Source organism: Petaurus breviceps, unplaced genomic scaffold (assembly GCF_028583685.1).
Source record: "Petaurus breviceps papuanus isolate PSGF00001 unplaced genomic scaffold, PetGlider_PUasm1.0 118, whole genome shotgun sequence".
NCBI classification, from domain to species: domain Eukaryota; kingdom Metazoa; phylum Chordata; class Mammalia; order Diprotodontia; family Petauridae; genus Petaurus; species Petaurus breviceps.
In genome coordinates this window covers 8498985-8504984 of record NW_027185616.1, presented here as the reverse complement: position 1 = coordinate 8504984, position 6000 = coordinate 8498985, and the positions used below count along the sequence as shown (strand labels likewise).

Here is a 6000-nt window from a genome sequence, read left to right as displayed (position 1 = left end):
AAGGAAGGAAGGAAGGAAGGAAGGAAGGAAGGAAGGAAGGAAGGAAGAAAAGGGAAAGAAAGAAAGTCTGTATTCAGGTTCCATTCGTTCTTTCTCTAGAGGTGGATAGCATTTTTTATCACGAGTCCTTCGGGACTGTCATAGGACACTGTATTGCTAAAGATAGCAAAATCATCCACAGTTGATCATCCTACAATTGCTGTTACTGTGTACAATAGTCTCCTGGTTCTGCTCCCTTCACTTTGCATCAGTTCATGTAAGTCTTTCTAGGTTTTTCTGAAATCTGCTTGCTCATCATTTCTTACAGCACAATAGTATTCCATTACAATCATATACTACAACTTGTTCAGCCATTTCCCCAATTGATGGGCATCTTCTAAATTTCCAATTTTTTTCCCACCACAAAATGAGCTGCTATAAATATTTTTGTACAAATATGTCTTTTTTGCTTTTGAAAAAAATCGTTTTGGGATATAGACCTAGAAGTGGTATGGATGGATCAAGGAAGAAGCCTTTAAGATATCATTTTACTCTCTCAAATAAAAAGTAACTTTGTATAATCAATAAACCATAAGAAGTATCAAGAGGTGTTATATTCGCTATCCTTCTCAGGCAACTATGCACTACAGGATATTGTTTGTGAAAGCCTGATCATTCTCTTCTCATTCCTTCAACAATTATAACATTATTAGATTATTGTCTTAAAAACTTTACATAGATAAGAAAATAAGACTGTGAATCAAAAGGTACTAATATTGTTTTAGCATTCATGATATATTGTAAGGCTTTTGTGAAGTTTAAAAGTCTATTCCCTCTTTCATTTTGAGCCATGCTTGCCAATACACTTTTTTTTTTGCCATCATCTACCATGTTCATCTTTGTAATGAAGATGTACTTCCTATGGGAATTGGCATCTGTACTGAGCCATAAAGGAAGACTGTAATGCTAAAAGACAGACGTGAGGACAGGTATGTGAGATAGCCTACGTGAAGGCAAAGAGGCAGGAGATGGGATGCTGAGGTCAGGGAATGGTCTGAAAGTGTTGGACTAGATGGCTTCTGAGGTCCCTTCTAGCTCTAGGCCAATATTCTTCTATCAGTCTCTTCCTTTAAATTTAAAAGACAGAGTGAGTTACATTGGAGTCAAGATGGCAGAATATCAAAAAGAGGTACAGCTGAACTCCCCACCACCAGCTTTTTCAAATGGGTATAGAAAATCCATCAGATCAAGTCCTGATGGGATAACCCAAGAAAAAAATCCCCATGAGTTATTTTTCCATACCAGGGTAGCATATGAAGACATCCTGGGTAGGGATTTAGCCAGTAGCAGTTATGTGGAGCATTCTAGTTCAAGGAAAAGCTACATACCAGGGCAAGAAGAAACCTCTGATCCAGTACAGGCCTTTGCCTGACCTGTCCGGTGCAGGAACAAAGGCCAACCAGCAGTTCTATCCCTCCCTATCCAGCTGCATGCCACAGATGCAGGGCAGACCTGTGCCTAGGGGTGGTATGTTCTAAGCTAAAAGCAAGTGCAGAAGCAAGGAATATCTCATGCTTCAGAAGTGGAACAAGGTCTTATTTCAAGCTCTGGCCTCACCTGAAACTTCCTGTGGAATAACCAGGGCAAGAATCCCAGGTCAAAGGAGAATCTATGATTTTGTCACTTTCAACCAGGAGAGCTTTCCAGCTGACTAATAGTGGATAAAGTCCAGTAGCAGTCTATTGAAACAAGTTCATAGGCATGTTGATCAGGCCCAAATTCAGGGGAGACAACTGAAGAGCTCAGAACAGGGGCCAGCAATCAGACTTTGTCCTGGATCCTATTACTTTGGGACCACTGAAAACTTGTAGGTCCCCAGTCTGAGTTATCTCTGAGATCCTAGAATAACACAATACTCTATACTTCAAGAAAGCCAGTCAAGACGTTTACTCCAAAAGTGGGCAGAACCCATTCCTAACATAAATACCCAAATCAGGAAGTAGCCTAGAAGAACAAGCAAATAAAAAAGGAATCCTAACACAAAAAACTATTATGGTGCCTATAGATATTTTCTTTTTCTTTTTGAGGAGGGAAGGTAAGGCAATTGGGGCAAGTGACTTGGCCAAGGTCACACAGCTAGTAAGTGTGTCGGCTGTCTGAGGCTGCATTTGAACTCAGGTCCTCCTGACTCCAGGGTTGGTGCTCTATGCACTGCACCATCTAGCTGCCCTGACTATGGATATTTTCAATAAGGATTTTCCTTTAGCTTCTTTTTTTCCCCCAATGAGATGGGTGTGGGAGGGAAAACAGATATTAATTTTTTAATTAAAAATTAATTAATTTTTTAGGTTGAAGAGTTCATGTTTTATCCTAAAAGCAATAAAGAGTAACTGAAGATCTTTGAGTGGGAAAGTGACAAGGTCAAATCTGTGTTCAGGAATAACAATTTGACAGTTACAATAAAGATGGACGGGAAAGCAGCAAGACTTGAAGTAGAAAGACCAATTATGGAGACATTAATCCAGGAAAGAGATGATGAGACATGAACTAGGGTAGAGGCTATAGGAGAGAGGGACAGGTGTGAGAAATACTGTGGGGGCAGGACCAATGAGACTTAAGAGCTAACTGGATATTGGAGAGAGGAGACTGAGGACAAGAGAAGAGACAAAGCTGATTCTGAAGTTGAGAACAGGGAAATATGGAAGAAAGATGGCTTTTTGGGGGAGGACAGGGGAGAGTTAAGTTTTATTTTAGAAGTGTTGAGCTTGAAATGTCTATGGGACACCTAGGTGGATAAGAAGAGCAGACAATAAATACCGTGTTTCCCCGATAATAAGACACTGTCATTATTTTTTTGGACAGAAAAACACCAGAGTGCTTATTTTCAGGGGAGGGCTTATTTTAATGAACATTGACAGCAATTTTAATAAACAGGTAAATGTGAACAAAAAAATGGACCTTTATTCAATAAGCAAATCACTGGGGAAGAACAGGATGACGCGCTCACTGCTGCAGCTCTGATTGGATGCAGCTCGGAGCGCGGCGTGCGTTTCACCCGGGGGGGGGGGAACGGTGCATACAGAGGGTACCGTAATGTAGCGTGTAGCGCAGGGGATCACCTTCAGTACAGTAGCAATATCAATAGGGCTTACTTTGGGGGAGGGCTTATTTTAGAGGAATCTTACACAGTAAGGGGAGGGCTTATTTTCGGGATAGGTCTTATTATCGGGGAAACACGGTAATATAAATCTGGAATTCAGGAAAGAGATTAGGTTTGAATATGTAAATTTGGAAGTAATCTACAAAGAGATGATAATTGAGTCCATGAGAGCTAATGAGATCACTGGAAAAAGCAGAGAAAACAGTCCAAAAGAGAGCCATGTGGGGGATACCCACACTTAATGGGTGGGAGGATAATGATGACCTAGCAAAGGAAACGGAAAATGTCAGACTGGTAGAAAGGGAATCAAGAGAGGATTGTCACAGAAGTCAAGGGAGGAGACGGGGTCCAAAAAGAGGTTGGGGGAGAATGTCAAAAGCTGCAGAGAAGTCAAGCAGTACTAAGAAAAGGTTATAGGATTTAGGAGTAAAGATATTAATAGTAATCTTGTAGTGAACAGTCTCAGTCAAAAGGTAGAGTCAAAAGTTAGATTTTATGGGACCTGAGAAATAAAGTGGGAGGTGAGTTAGCAATGAGTATAGATGGGCTTTACGAGGAGTTTAATCTATGAAAGGGAGAAGCTTGAGAGAATAACGGACAAATAAAGGGTTTCTTGATTTGTTTTTTTTTTTTTGCTTTTTTTGGGGGGGAAGGCAAGGCAATTGGGGTTAAGTGACTTGCCCATGGTCACAAGGCTAGTAAATGTTAAGTGTCTGAGGATGGATCTGAACTCAGGTCCTCCTGACTCCAGGACTGGTGCTCTATTCGTTGTGCAACCTAGCTGCCCCTGTTTGTTTTGGTTTTTAAAGGTGATGAGACTAGGGCATGTGTGTAGGTAGCAGGGGAGAAGACAGTGGAAAAGGAGAAAGAAGATGGTAGAAAAAAGAGGTAATAATCCAAGGTGAAAGCTCCTAGAGGAGATGGAAAGGGATGAGATCAAGAGCCCAAGGATAAGGTTGAGCTTTTGAACAGAGAAAACCTACTCCTTCAGCAGAAGGTGGAGCAAATGAGAAGAAAATGATTAATGCTGAGGAGAGATTTTACATTGAGGAATGGGGGAAAAGAGGGAGGACACAATGGCTACTTTCTTAATAATACAAAGGCAAGGAGGGCCTTGGCTAAGAAGATGCAAGTAGGAGACAGTATGGGAAACCTAAAGAAAGAAGATTTGGACTATTCCAACAGAAAATAATAGGAAATAAGTCAAGCTGGAGTTAGATTGTCAAGGGTTTAAGTTTCAGGCTGAGGAATTTGTACAGTACTTGACTGTAAAGAGAGCAGGGAACAATGCATGGCCATGGTTAAGAAAGTCACAGAATTCATCTTCACCAGGCCAGTCTACTACTGATTAAAACTGATCCTCAAAAACCATATATGTTCTTTTGCTGGTACCATTCTCAAAGCCTTTCAACATGATAGAACCTGCCAGAGTTTATATGGCACTAGCACAGTCTTCAGTTTAAGAGTGATAAACTGTGAATGTTTATAATAATACAATGTATGTAAAAACATATATTTCTTGGTAGAAATGTGCATGTAAAAAAAAGTACATCTGCAAAAGAGTTTTGAATAACAAACTATAAACGTTCAAAAAATACAGTAACTAATATTTTTTAAAAATGTGTAATATAAACTATTATTTGGTCCAAACTCCAAAGCAAGAAAATTCATAGTCAGGAATGAATGTTTATATTCTTTTCAGGCAAAGAGAAAGAAAAGATGCTAAGAAAAAATTTCTATACAACCAGGTATATCACAAGGAAGGACAAAACACAGGTTATTTAAATGTTACACATACTACAGTGCTGATGTAAAGTAATGAATGCCTCCACTTTCACTTTCAGCTCCAGTGAAATAGTATGTTAGTAAAGGTAATTTTCAAGGAGGCCATTTATTTTCAACAGAAAGAGCCTTTTTATAGCCACAAAACTGAAAGAAGGGACTTGAGTGTTCTGGGGGAAGTGAGAATGGGGTAACCCACAGAGAAGTTCCAAATTGTTTGCCCCTGAATATTTTAGTAATTGTATATAGGTAGAGTTGAGTCACTCTAACTTCCCATTACACATATTCACACCAACTGTATCAAGGTTTACTCTGGGGTTTTTGCAGTGATCTCAAAATCTAGTGAAGCATTTGTAGATATGTCATTTTAAAGCCCTGAGCAAGACATATTTTCTCCTCATATCATAGGTGTTGGAAGTGTTTCAAGGAAAATTTTTGAAAATGATTCCCTTTATGAAAAAGGAGCAATATTTTATAAACTACTGCCAAGAACTCTTTTCCCCTTTTCCTGAGAAAAGTCCAAAATTGAACTCAGTATTTAATAAAAACTTCCCTTTTCAAAATTCATTTGGGAATTTTAGAGTATCTCTATTTTGACAGAAGTCAGAAGAACTGAAAAGTAACTGGGTAACAGTACGCTACCGCTCTCTGCTCATGTTGTCTGAGAAGAGATGATGGTGGGAAGGAAAGCTTGGAAAGATGACCTCCAGAGAGAGTCCAGAGAGAGTACTGGTGTTGATGATTTAGGAAGAGTCTTAGAAGCCCCTGCATGAATAAGGTGAGTCTGGTGAGGTAGCTGCTACAAAGGATGCTTGAGGATTTTAGAACAGAACATAGAAGAGTCAACTGAGACTAGATGGGTTGGAGGTAAACATTAGTAGTAGTTGGAAGGAAACTTATTGATTATCCAACCCAACCCACTGGTTTTATAGATGAGGAAATAGGCCCTCAGAGTCGTACCCAAAGTCACAGAGGCAGAGTAAAAGTGGCAAAATTGGGGCAGAAAACTAGTTCCTTTGAGCCCATGTCAGTGCTCTTTCTACTGTACCACAGTCCATTTAGTACTGCTATGGAAGGCT

General features: G+C 39.7%; 1 protein-coding gene across 5 annotated transcripts in view; it reads right to left on the bottom strand.

Annotated features, from left to right (window-relative positions):
* The window catches only part of CLEC16A (C-type lectin domain containing 16A), a 208295-nt gene that overhangs the window by 90978 nt on the left and 111317 nt on the right, over positions 1-6000 (bottom strand). The window lies entirely within an intron of this gene.